General features: G+C 41.2%; 1 protein-coding gene across 1 annotated transcript in view; it reads left to right on the top strand.

Annotated features, from left to right (window-relative positions):
* Nucleotides 1-14,582, top strand: part of LOC311150468 (receptor-type tyrosine-protein phosphatase N2-like) — a gene marked incomplete at both ends in the record, with an annotated part of 137,999 nt that overhangs the window by 102,824 nt on the left and 20,593 nt on the right. The gene's annotated exons all lie outside the window — the stretch shown is intronic.

The raw sequence follows: 14,582 nt of genomic DNA, 5'->3' as shown, positions 1-14,582 counted from the left end.
TTTAAGTGCCTTTGAACGGGGTATGGTAGTAGGTGCCAGGCGCACCGGTTTGTGTCAAGAACTGCAACGCTACTGGGTTTTTCATGCTCAACAGTTTCCCGTGTGTATCAAGAATGGTCCACCACCCAAAGGACATCCAGCCAACGGCAGGCCAATGGTCAAAAACAAGTCATTGATGGAAGAGGACAAAGGAGGCTGACACGAATTGTGCAGCGCAACAGACAGGCTACAGTTAGTCAACTGACTGTCCAGTACAACATTGGTGCCCAAAGACCCATAAAAGAATGCACAACTCGTCGTACCTTGACACGAATGGGGTATGGCAGCTGACAACCTTACAGAGTTCCACTTCTTTCAGCAAAAAACAAGAACCTGCGGTTACAGTTGGCTAAGGAACGAAAACACTGGACACTGGAGAATTGGAAAAACATTGCCTGGTCTGATGTATCCCGGTTCCTGCTGTTTCACGCTAATGGGAGGACTAGGGTATGGAGAAAACCACATGAGTTCATGCATCCATCACGCCGCGTGTCAAAATTGCAGGCTGCTGGTGGGGGTGTGATGGTGTGGGGTGTGTTTTCATGGGACACATTGGGCCACTAAAAGTGGAGCAACGTTTGAATGCCACAGGATATCTGAACGTCATTGCCAATCACGTGCATCCCTTCATGGCAGCAGTGTATCCATCTGCTAATTGATTTTTTTCAGCAGGATAATGCCCCATGCCACAAGGCTAGTATAGTCCAGGAATGGTTCCGCGAACATGACAGTGAATTCAGCTTACTGCAGTGGCCTTCCCAGTCTCCAGATCTCAATCCAATTGAGGATCTGTGGGATGAGGATGAGATGGAACGAGCTATTCGGAGTAGACATCCACTACCAGCCAACTTAACACAACTGTGGGAGTCAACATGGGCCAGCATCCCTGTGGAACACTTTCGACACCTTGTAGAGTTCATGCCCCGACGAATTGAGGCTGTTCTGAGGGCAAAAGCGGGTGCAACTCAATATTAGGAAGGTGTTCATAATGTTTTGTACATACAAATGGATGCATGTGCTGGCCCATGTTGACTCCAATGCTTCCCACAGTTGTGTCAAATTGGCTGGATGTCCTTTGGGTGGTGGACCTTTCTTGATACACACGGGAAACTGTTGAGCGTGAAAAACCCAGCAGCGTTGCAGTTCTTGACACACTCAAACCTGTGCACTTGGCACGTACTACCATACCTCGTTTTGTCTTGCCCATTCACCATGTCTCAATTGTCTCAAGGCTTAAAAATCCTTCTTTAACCTGTCTCCTCCCCTTCATCTACACTGGCTGAAATGGATTTAACAGGGATCATAGCTTTCACCTGGATTCACCTGGTCAGCATGTCATGGAAAGATGTTCCTAATGTTTTGTACACTCAGTGTACATGTTATGTTGTATATATTGAGGCATCCTCCCAGCCAAGTAAGAGGTAAACATTCCATATTCTATATAATGATACCAACCTTTTCAAACATTGGATGTCTTCCATGCAAAGTAACATCGGCATTCAAATTAAAGCCATGTAAAGATTGCATCCATCCACAGATATTGCTGTAGTCTCATTTACTTAAAAGGATGGGGGATAATAGGAAGACAAATTTAAACAGCAGAGGAGGGCTCTGGCTGCATCCCAAATAGCACCCTATTCCCTATATAGCGCAGTACTTTTACAAAAGCCCTATGGACCCTGGTCAAATGTAATGCACTTAATAGGGATTAGGGTGCAGTTTGGGGCGCATGCTCTCTGTATTGGGGCGGCAGGTAGCAATTCAGAATGTTGGCCCAGTAACTGAAAGTTCGCTAGTTCAAATCTTTGAGCTGACTAGGTGAAAAATCTGTCGCTGTGCCCTTGAGCAAGGCACTTAACCCTAATTGCTCCTGTAAGTGGCTCTGGATAAGACTGTCTGCTAAATGACTAAAAATGTCAAATGTAAATGTATTGTTAACCGCCTCAGCAAACAAGCTGTCATTCCACAGAGACTGGACACCAGAGGGAATTTAGAGAAGGACACACAGCAATTACTGTCTGATAACGGGACTAAATTTATATCTGTTATTAACAGTCAATGACACCATGTCTTCATACATACAAACACTGTCTTCATACATACAGAGCCATGTTATCCGAACACAGCTTATGATTCCTCTCCAATACAAAGCCATGCTAGTACAATATTACAAGAAATGCGTCCCAAATGGCACCCTATTTCCTTAATAGTGCACTACTTTTGACCAGCGCTCTATGGGCCCTGGTCAAAAGTAGTGCACTTAATGGGTAATAGGGAGCTATTTGGGATGCACCCAAGGTGTAGGTTACATGATGAGAGAACCAGAGACAACTACAGTTGTTATGGATTAGCTTCTTCCACTGTACTCATGCCAGGAGAGACATTGCTTGGGGCCTTTAAACCATGTTATGGTATGATGTTGTGCTTTTTGGTAGTGATATGGAAGAAGAGCCCTGTGTTCCTAACTGACAGTCTGCTGTACAGTACAGTAGTCCTCTGACATTGACAGGACCTGACTGAGCTACATAGTCTGCTTCAATGGTCATATACAGTATTCTGATGTGAAGCTCTCCCTCCTCCCTCCAGCCATCCATCCCTCTATCCCTGCATCCCTCCCAGCAACCCCTACTTCCCTCCCTCCATCCATCTGTCTCCATCCCTGTACCCATCCCTCCCTCCATCCCTTACAAAAATGAGATACACTGCTTTTTACTTAGAATCACAAATAATTGTTGTGACATTTATTTTATATCAATATGTTGTTGTTTTTCTATTGTCTCTACTTTGTTTTAATACGATCAACCTCACAGCATTGTCTCACACTAATTTCTCATTATATTAATGTTAATATAATTTAAATTAGAAATTATACACAGTAAATTAAATACATGAAATTATAAAAAGTGGAACTTTGTTCAGTTGTAAGCTGATACTGGTATTGTTGCTCAGTTGTTTTACATGTGCATTTAATACATTACTTTAGTCGTAATATTGTTGTTTGTCTCCCTCCTATCTGCAAATTGAGTCATTTTTAATCAGAGCATGCAGTGTGTGCTGAACAATTAGCTGGAGTTCATTTTCTTTAGCGTATTACTGGTGTCTGCTATATTCCCTACCTGATCAAACACAGTAGGATTTCTACATCTCTATTATGATTAGCAATTGGCACTTCTTGTGCTTGCCAGCCATTTCACCAACATCACATGTACTATTACTTTTCAAAAACACTCGGGAGGGAGGGAGGGAGGGAGGGAGGGAGGGAGGGGGAGAGAGAGAGAGAGAGAGAGAGAGAGAGAGAGAGAGAGAGAGAGAGAGAGAGAGAGAGAGAGAGAGAGAGAGAGAGAGAGAGAGAGAGAGAGAGAGAGAGAGAGAGAGAGAGAGAGAGAGAGAGAGAGAGAGAGAGAGAGAGAGAGAGAGAGAGAGAGAGAGAGAGAGAGAGAGAGAGAGAGAGAGAGAGAGATGGTAGCTTTGATCAACTAATTACTAAAAAGAATTAATCATTGATGATGGCAATACCACTATTCAGACCACACCACCAAACAGTAAGTTTATCCTATCCCAGACCCCCCCAAAAAATCCTCTATTTCACTATGGACAGATTTGTTCAAGTTTATCATTTGGATCACAGTGAAAAGATTTAAACGTTGATGGAGTTTATCTGTTTTTTTTAATCTGTTTCCTCTCAAAGGGCATCTCCAAAATACACCCCTGTAGGATAGGAAGGTCTCTGTGGAGATTAGGCACATCCACTACCAAGAGATACATTTCAAATGAGTAGCTAATAATCAAATCTTACCATTTTAATACGCATAAACAACCAAAGTAGAACAGGCATGCCCCATGAAATGAGCACAAGCCCAAATGTAATGGATGAATACCTGTCTGAGGTATCTGTCACAAGTTACTGATTGCATATCAATTATAAATGCATAAGGAGAAATTTGATTAGAATGTTTCTTAAATTAAAATAGAATGTTTCATAAATTAAAATAGAAGGTTCAACAGTTTCTCTCCTTCCCTCCTCCTCTCCCTTTTCACTTCATACCTTTTAGTCAATAACTAATGAAAGAAAGACTTCAGCACATTTTTGTTTTAGAGGCAACATTTATTTGGAATATTATTAGTTTTTTGTTTTTGTTTTAAAATATATTTGAATTGCACATTGCAGGGCTGTGCAAGAGAGCTATATTGTGCTGTAAAATGCTTCTTAGACCTGAACAAAGTCTACAAATTCACGTTCTCTTAAGGGTACAGAGTCTTCATGTAAAAAGAGTATCAAGCTCAGAAACAAATCCTAGTTTCTTATCCCTACACCCTGTCCTGACATTCCCCCATGCTGCTGCATGTGTGCCAGCCCATTACCATTGGCCACACTTTTCAGATTAGCACTAATTAAACTGTGAAATCAGAGCCATTGCCTTAAGTCACTCAGTACACCATGAGACAGGAGCCTGGCTAGAGAGAGGGGTGGCAAGGGGACGGCTCGGGCTCAAGCACCCTGGCCCGCTGCCACTCTTCCCTCCCTAACCCTCAGAGACATGTTTGCATCCCAAATGGCACCCAATTCAGAGTTGTGAACTATACAGGCTACCTGCACTATGTAGGCTACCTGCCGGCAGGTTACCGGCCCAACACTCTTAACTCTAAGTGTCTTACTCAAGGGCACAACAACAGATTTTTCACCTAGTCGGCTCTGGGATTCGAAGCAGGTAGCCTAGCGGTTAAGATCATCGGGCCAGTATCCGAAAGGTCGCTGGTTCAAATCCCTGAGCTGACTAGGTGAAAAATCTGTTGATGTACCCTTGAGCAAGGCACTTAACCCTAATTGCTCCTGTAAGACGCTCTGGATAAGAGTGTCTGCTAAATGACTAAAATGTAAAAAAATATATGTAAATAGAGAGCCATTTGGAAAGCAACCATAAGCTGCTTGCCTGGAGGACATTTTGATTTGAGGGCGGGTCAAATTGGTGTTTGGTGTTTGAGGGGTGGGTGGGGTTGGGAGGGGCCCCAGGGGGTGAGGGTGAGGGGGTGTTGTTGTCATGACAATACCATGGGCCTAGTCCAGAGGGGGTGCAGCTAATGATGAATAATTATGCAAGCTTTTAGTGGTTTCAGTTTTTTCTCCCTCCCATTGTGAAAAATGTGACCTACCCCCTGACTCATAGTGTTTAAAAAAACAAAAATGACATTGATAAATGGCGACAAAATTGTTGCGAAAAACGTGCCACAATGTTTCCCTCTGGCTGTGTAGGAGGCAATTTTGTTACTAGTGCTCTCAGGTCATTAGTGTTTAATACTCACCCAGTTGGCGGTTTTATTCTGCACCTAATGTGGCTAATAAGACAACGCCAGCGCCATGCACACTGCATTAATGACATTGTGAGGGTCAGTTGATGAATACATGTCTGTACTAAGAGGTGGCCTATCCCAGTTACAGTACGAGACAGTTAAGAAGTTCTCTGTAGCTCGGTTGGTAGAGCATGGCTTTGGCACTTGCAATGCCAGAATAGTGGGTTTCGAGTCCTGGGACCACCAATACGTAAAATGTATGCAAGCGTGACTGGACGTCGCTTTGGATAAAAGCGGAAGCTAAATGGCTTATATATTGTATATAAGAAGTCAATATTGTCTTTCCCTCTTTGTTTCTATAAGTTGAATTATATTTCAGCCTAATTTCAGAGTTAATGTATTCCTTCCTGTATTTCAGTGAGACTCTTATATGTTTAGAATATAATAGAATAGCATCATTTTCCCTTGGGTTCTGTATACAATATCCAACTAACAGCTGTAACAGACCACCCCCACTGACAACAGCACAGCACATCCCCAGCTAGCCACCTCTAACATTATGTTAGTGAAATGCATCCACTTAGACAGCAATCACGTTCATTGGATAATGGATATGCATTGAACATGGTGCTCACTTCATTTCAAGGTTTCTCCATTCACTCTGGCAGATACTCATGTATTCAGTCAAAAGACACTTGGGAGAGAAAACGTCTCCTCCCAACAAACATCTCTTCTCAGAATTCGAATTGTGTTCATACCATACATAGAGCTTTCAACATAGAGCATGCATACTCACACACACACACACACACACACATCCCCCCACCCCACACACACACACCACCCTTCACACACAAACGTAGCAGTAACGGATGTGTGGGTGATTCAATCTGAAGGAAAAGATGGGCGATGACAGGTGTACCATTCACCTTGATCACCAGCATGTTGTTGGCTTTGAACTGTGCTGCATGCTAATGCATGAGCTTAGCTAGAGAATAATGAGGAAGACGGTTTTAACAAGCTCATCTTAGAGGAATATTGGTGGTTACATACAGTAGCATAGGCTGCTACACAGATGTTGTTGGAAATTAGCTTTGGAGGCTCAATGCATGCATGCTGTTGTGTGTGTGTGTGTGTGTGGGGGGGGGGGGTGTGTGTGTGTGTGTGTGTGTGTGTGTGACAATGAGAAGTGTGCAGATGTATGTTGATTATGTGACTTGTTTTCTCTCTCTCACTCACACATGATTCATACCATACCACAACATATATTTATTATTCATAGGTTTGTTTATTTGAGTGAAATGCCCCAATTCTATTTAGGCCTGAGTTTGGTAATGCGGAGTTAAAGAGTGCTGCAGGCATTTTTATCTACTGAAGAATGTAACTACAGTTGCTGAATGTACAATGTAGATGTTATTAATGATTCATCACAATATTTCAAAGGCTGTAGCAAAATTATGTTGTTCTTTATACAATACATATAGTAACATTTCCATTGGACAACATCAATAAGAATGTTGAAATACCCTTACTGTATATGCGTTATATAGAATAGAATAGACATAGAATAGATGTAGAATAGAAAATAGATGCTGTATATTATTTGTGTTGGAGTTACCGAAGACCTTTGGCTGCAGTTCGGTTCTGCCACAACGCTTTCACTCTGATTGTACCAGCCACCTGGCCAAGAAAGCGATGGCATTTTGAAGAGCTCTCGCTCTCTCTCTCTCTTTGTCTGTGAATACACAGAGATATTTTTTTCTTCCCTGGGCATCAAAACAACCTTTCTTTTCTCTTTTCTCCCTGCCATCAGTAGGAGCGGCAGCTGACTCTTCAAGTTCAATACGTCACGTCTGTCTGCCTCCACAGAGATCACCTTCATCACGAATCAGTCTCAGACAGGGAGAATGCCTCAAAGCCACTAAAATGAATTGTCTCTTTTTGTTCGAGGCACTCTAAAATGAATTGTCTCTTTTTATTCGAGGCAGGCTGAGCGGATTGTGATAACAATAAGGTCCCCCACAATTATAGGCTTTTTTATTTTTACATCTGGTACTACTCCTACTTCTACCACTACTACTTCTACTACTACTTCTACCACTACTACTTATACCACTACTTCTACCACTACTACTACTACTACTTCTACCGCTACTATTTCTACCACTACTACTTCTACCACTACTACTTCTACCACTACTTCTACCACTACTACTACTTCTACCACTACTACTACATCTACCACTACTACTACCACTACCACCACTACTACTACCACTACCACCATTACTACTACTGCTACTACTACTACTACTACTACTATGACTTCTACTACTTCTACCACTACTATTACCACTACCACCATTACTACTACTACTACTACTACTACTAGCACTACTACTACTATGACTTCTACCACTACTACTTCTACCACTACTACTACTTCTACCACTATTACTACTACTACTTCTACTACTATTACTACCACTACTACTTCTACTACTTCTACCACTACTACTACTACATCTACCACTACCACTACTACTACTACTACTACTACTACTACCACTACTACTACTACTACTACTACCACTACTACTACATCTACCACTACTACTACTACCACTACCACCATTACTACTACCACTACGACCATTACTACTACTACGACTACTACTACTACTACAAAAACAACAACAGCACCAACAACAACAACAACTACTACTACTACCACTACTACTTCTACCACTACTACTACTTCTACCACTGCTACTACTACTACAATTACCATTACTACCACTACTACTACTACTACTACTACTACTACCACTACTACCACTACTAGTTCTACCACTACCACCACTACTACTACCACCACTACTACCATGACCACTACCACTACTACCACTACTACTACTACATCTACCACATCTACTACTACTACTACTACTACTACACTCTTAAGCACTAGCTGTTTTTCCTATTCAATTAAATCCTACATTCTGGATACAATTTATGCTTATAACCATGGGATAAAGGGTGTGACTGTGTAAGAATGTATGCTTATAACCATGGGATAAAGGGTGTGACTGTGTAAGAATTGATAATTCATGATCATTTGATTATTTTTTTGAGAATTAATTGTGAGAAAATAACTATAATACCAAGGTGGCCCTGTTATTTTATTCCCCCCTGCAAAGTGATGATCAAAATTGAAAGGGTAGAGTATGTTTTCAGATGTAAATGAAAGCCTACCATTATCAGCCCCCTTTTTAAAAGGAATGATTATGTGACCAACCAAGGACTATGTGATCTGGGTTGTGAAATCAAGCACACAGCATGAAATGCTCTATTTGGTTTGAAATCCTGGAGCCGCCTGTCAGACTGCAGACTGAGCCTGAACCCAGCCAGTCTCTCCAGCACACACACACACACACACACAACGCTGGTTATGTGGGCTTGCTTGTCACGCAATTTTCCACCTTGTGAAGTGAGCTTAGGTAGGTGTATGTAACTTGCATCCCAAGTGGCACCCTATTTCCTATAGAGTACACTACTTTTGACCAGAGCCCATCGGGCTCACAGGGCTCTGGTCAAAAGTAGTTCACTATATAGAGAATAGGGCACCATTTGGGATGTAGCCACATACACCTACCTAAGCTCACTTCACTAGGTGGAAAATTGAGCAGCGTGAAGAAGCACCCGGACTCCAGAGAAAAAAGGCTTCCGTAGCTTGCTTATTCTCTCTGTGTCCAAGCCTTTTCACTATCACTATAGAGCCTCTCTGCCCATATGAAATGCCTCGTCACAGTTGGTTTGTCAGTAGCAAAGAGAGGATGTGGAGGCCATTGGCCAGATGTTATTCATGCATAATCATGTACTGTAGCCTATCTTGCGGGTTTCATGAAGGTTAGCTGTGGGCCCTGGTCAAAAGTAGTGCACTATATAGGGAATAGGGTACCACTTGAGACACATCCAGGCTTTTGCGTTGCACGTTTGTTTTGATTGTAATACCAAAAGACATAGGGGGTCATGGGAGATGGGAAATGAGTGGTCTTGAAAAAGTGGACAGATTAGTTTGGTGGTCTGCTACTGAATTTGTGCTGTCAGCTTGGCAACAGAAGTTACACTGAAACCTAGTTTTCCCATTGCAGGATATTAGTCTTGGTGCACAGTCTCTAATTCTACTGGTTAGGCTCAAACAAATGGAAATGTGAAAAAATACGTATTGCCGTAGCATCATGGACAAGAGAGGTCAGGGAACTTACCGCAGTTGGTTTTAGATCAGCTATTGAATAGTAAATAAATATACATTAATAAATTCCAATGTACCCTTTTAGACATGTTCACCTTTTTAACTCTGTTTAATCCACCACGTATGCTCTTCTTACTTTAGCCTTTTAAGATGCTGCTTAGAGGGAGAAAAACCCTGGGCTAGCCAGCATATCCTAATGGAGAGCGTTTGCATGCTGCTAAGGGGGAAATTAGATATTGGAGCTGTAAGCTGTAGCTGGCTGTGGCGTCCTTTCTGTTTGTCCGATTGCAGCCTGGTGCAGAGTGAAAGGGCCTGGTTTTGTCCCCGAGCTGAGCCTGTCACCTCCAGCTGTCACACAGGAGAACAATGGACCAACGCAGGAGGAGTTGGGCCTGAATAGAAAGATAAACTGAAGAGTCCTACCAAGACTTGTCGTCTGCATTAGACAGGATCTCCTTCCCTCCTGTTCATAGGGGGTGTCCCAAATGGCACCCTTTTCCGTATATAGTGCACTACTTTTGACCAGAGGTGTGCACTCAATTTTACCAAAGGTCAAAAGTAGTGCAATATAGAGGGGAAAGGGTGCCATTTGTGACGTTCTTTAACCCTTTCTCTCCCCTCCTCTGCTCCCCGTGCCCCCCGCCCCCTCCTGGTTTCTCAGACCCAGCCACCCAGCCTTCCTTCCCCCATGTTTTCTGCAGCTGTTGCCCGCCATAGGATCAGCCCTTTCTGTGATAATAACTAATTAGCAGTATGTGTTGATTGGTTTTTGGGGGGGTGTTTGTCCCTGTGTGTACTGTAGTGGAATAAGTCTCTGCTCCCTCTCTCTACATACCGTGGTCTTTTGAGGATATGACATTGTGAGTCACTACTGCAGTGCATGGTCAAGGCTGGCACCTGCAATACCAAAAATCTGATACATAGTTTTGTGTCAGCAGGACTAGCATAAGACAGCAGGAATTAATAATGGTTGTTAGGTTTTACTTTTTAGGATGGAAATATTTTTTTGAACAGGTGAATGATAGGTGGGCTACAGTTCAGTAGCATAGCAGGCCCACTGTCAATCTGGGGCTAACATTTACAGAATAAGATATAGCCTACAGTTGAACAGCTAAAGGATGATTCTCAACCCATAGAAATAAAAACAATGATATGGTTCAACCCATTTATTTCCAATAATTTCATATCCAAGAAAGAAACAAAATAAATATAAAGATCCTCGTTTGGCTATTCCATAAGATAAGAAACCCAAGCAATTGTACAAATGAGAGGCAGGCAAGCGCAGGGTCCATTCATATTCCCGACAAGCTTTTCAACAGCCAGCTCTGAGCTCTCCTCAAGCTTTCGCTACACTGTCGGCAACATGTGGAGGCATCACCATAGCAACCATTGGATGTGACATGTGGTACAGACAGGGACTCGAGGGCCGCTGAATATAAAGAGGGGCTCGATCCCCTACTTTGTCCAAAGCGAATAAATCATCACCCACACACATCTCCGCTCCTCCTTTCCGTGGGAGCAGCGTGCTGGTATGGTTGAGGTTTCTCTTCTGAGTTTGTCGAGGAAAAAATACGCTGTTGGTGTATTTTATTTTTCGCTAAGCTTTCACCTCATTTGAGGAGTAGGCTTACCGTTCAGGGCAACCGTGCGCCTTTGTCACGGCTGAATTGAATGGAAGAGAGAGGCTGTGAACTTTTGAAAGACGAAAGAACGGAGTGAGAGGAGTCATTCACGCTGATGTCGCCGCGGCTGCTAGTGTCTGTGCAGCGACTGCCGTGTCGCGCGTGCTCTTGGAGGGAATAGGGAATAGCTGAATCTCTGTCACATCTCAACATGAATTTGGGTAAATACTTGTGTAAAATTAGGCTACGCATTATTGCAACACCACTTGGCTTCGCTTCTCTCTATCTCGAGATATCTCATGTTCAGCAAGTGCATGTTGTCTATTGGTGATAATCATCCAAATGGATTTGGATAAGATAATTTTTATTGTGTTTTAAGTTCATATGCTTATCTATTAAAATATTTTGTTTTGTCATGCATAGGATATAGCCTACTGCTCAATTTTGATAATTGCGCATTACGCATGACGTTGTTGTATTTCATATGGTGACCATGTCTAATCCTCCGTTGGTATTTGTATATATTAATTAACCACAACCTGAGCTATAAATTCAATAATAGACTCGTATTTGTTATTTATTTCTCTCACATTTTCGATCTATTTTGACCACTCTTCTATAGCAATCTGAAGTTCATGCGCGGTGCAGCGTGTAGCCTACCTGGAGTTTACGCATTACGAAGATTGACGGCTCACAGTTGCCAGGGGTCAACTCAGTGCATATTTCTGTAGCCTAGACAGTCTTTTATATTTTAATCCAAACTGTTCAAAAATTACATTTTTGGGTGGTTATTTTTGTCTAGTCTATTTATTATGTGGTATTCTGATATATAGAAGTGAAAAGACCTTATTGAAATATAGAACAGTTATTATGCCTGCAATAGTGGCACTTCATGTTGTCATTTATTTGGAGAATTTACTTGTTTTAATGGTGTGTACAAATCGTTCATTTGGAGGACCATCATGCATCACAATATGAGTGTGAATATCAAAGTTGTAGGCTATAGCTATGTTTGCCAGTTTGCCAGACTGAGATTCAAAGAACTGAATAGAATGGAAACAACTTCCACTAGAGTAGGTCTATATATATATATATTTGATTGATATTATGTGTGGTAAATTGTGTGTAAATTGTGTTACCAATTTATACGCTCTTGAATTGTTAAATTGCTCTCTTGAAAAGTGTGTGTGCGTGTGTGTGCACGCCTGTTTGCTGAAAGGTTTTGTAAATGGTGGTGAACTTTTCAAAGGCATTGTATTATCCAAGGTTAGGGAGAGATCATTGTTTCCTCACAAGTAGCTGGCTGGGAACAATAGTTAGACGCCTCTCTCCCCCTGACCTTTTTTCAATGATTTTGAATAAGCCAGAGTTGTAGAAATCCATCTGCCTTTTGTCTAAGGTAGCCTCACTAATCCTTCATACCCCCTCACCAAGCCGACCAACATCCCTCAACTCAAGCCCTCTCTCAATCCCTTCTATTTCAAATGTAAGAATTGAAAAACTATAAGGGCTGGATGGGATTTACTTGTGGGGGGTCTCTTATTTTGCAAGAGAGAAGAAGAGACCTGGGTCTCAATATGACTCCCTGTTAAAATAAAGATGAAATAAAGGTGAAATAAAGGTGAAATAAAGAGCCCGTTACTCAAATCCATGTTTTTAAGCCCATTGAATTAAAGAGTTTTAGTAACTTTATTTTGTATGTCCCGCTATAGAATAGAATCAGACTTTGCGTAACAGTTTTCTCTCATCATACTCTAAACCTGTATAACCTATGGATTGTATGATAAATACACTAGTCTTTTATATGCTGACAATTTTACAGCAATAATACATCAATTTGAACAAATGTATCTGCATACATTCTGCGTGGTTTTTAATTTCAACACCCCTCAGATCATTAAGGATCATTTCTCTCTCTTTCTTGAGATTATTGCAGCCTATAAACTATTCTTTCTCTCAGGAGAATCAGTGTTATTTTGGGAAGACTCACCTACATCTGATATGTGTTGAAATGAAAAGCTTGAACCCACAGTGTGCAGCAACCATCCTTGACGGCTATGCTAATGCTTTTCTCCAATGCATGCTGAGGAGGAGCTGTGTATGTCAGATCACGTTTGCCTATGTGAAATTGAAATTTGAAAGTACAATCGCTTCAGGACAGATGGAAAATAGACCTCTCGGCATAAAAGGAACTCCCTTCCCCTTTGCTATCTCAGACAATATTTTCAGCTTAATCATTTTTTTTGCATTGCATTAAATAGTGTTGAAACAAAATATTTTCTGCCTAAAATTGAGCTAGGCAAGTGTAAGTTAAAAACCCAACAGTATCCTAAGTGATTTATATTATGTAAAACATTAGATATCAGACTACAAATTGTCTTCATACCAATCACATTTGTTTTCAAGGAAATGTGTCTATTTCAGAAAAATAATTTTATAATGATTTCTATTGGCGCATATTTTTATGTATTTTTGAATCTATTTTTGTATCACCAAACATAATTAAGAAATGCAAATTTTTTTGCATTTCTTTCCATATATAATGGAATTTAGTCGTACACAGCCCTCTGTGCGTCAAGATGTTGCCATGTAATTTGATTGAAAGTGCTAAGCCTTTGGAGAGAGAGGAGGAAAACAAGGCCCTGGAGCTGCATTATTGAAGAGAAGATTCTGCCTGTCTGTCTGTCTGTCTGGCCTGCCTGGTAATATCTATTTTATGCTTCCTTTATACTGTACCAAAGAAAAGGTAAAGCATTCTCTTGGTGCGATTTTATTTGTAAATGCATAACAAAATGTAGGCCTTCAGATAATAATCACACACACTGTATACACATGTTTACTTTCGAACATTCTCCCTCAGCAAGCTTTTTGCTTTTCAATTGTATAATCTTTTTCCTATGCCACAGCATCTGGTTCTGTGGTTCTGCACCACAATCAGAGTCTTAGCTCCTCATTTTTCATGGACGTGATTTAACGGCAAGTCAGGCTACATTGGATTGAATAAATAGAGAGAGTGGCAGAAGCATCTGTCCAGTGAGGGATGAGTGAACAGTTACAGTTTGGAAACTAAGTATGGCCATTACTATCCAAGCAAGATGCCATCGATCTTTCTCTATGAAATTTAATTTGATAAAATAATGAAATGAAAAAAAAAAAAATATATATATATATATATATATACTTTTTGGGGGGATCTGTGGAAAAATATATTTAGCAGAAGATTATTGGAGTCAAAGCAAGTGTGTCATGCAGTTAAAATGTATTATTAATGAGTGTCTACAATAAACATTCTGCTCAGATTATTTTGTAAGATTTCTGTAAGATTCATCAGAACGTTACATTCTTTTTTTCTCTCCCTGAGACTGAGAGAAGGTAAT

Source organism: Coregonus lavaretus (genome assembly GCF_964263955.1).
Source record: "Coregonus lavaretus genome assembly, chromosome: 23".
Lineage (NCBI taxonomy): Eukaryota > Metazoa > Chordata > Actinopteri > Salmoniformes > Salmonidae > Coregonus > Coregonus lavaretus.
Note: the sequence above shows the minus strand (reverse complement) of the source record. Positions and strands in the feature narration are given on the sequence as shown.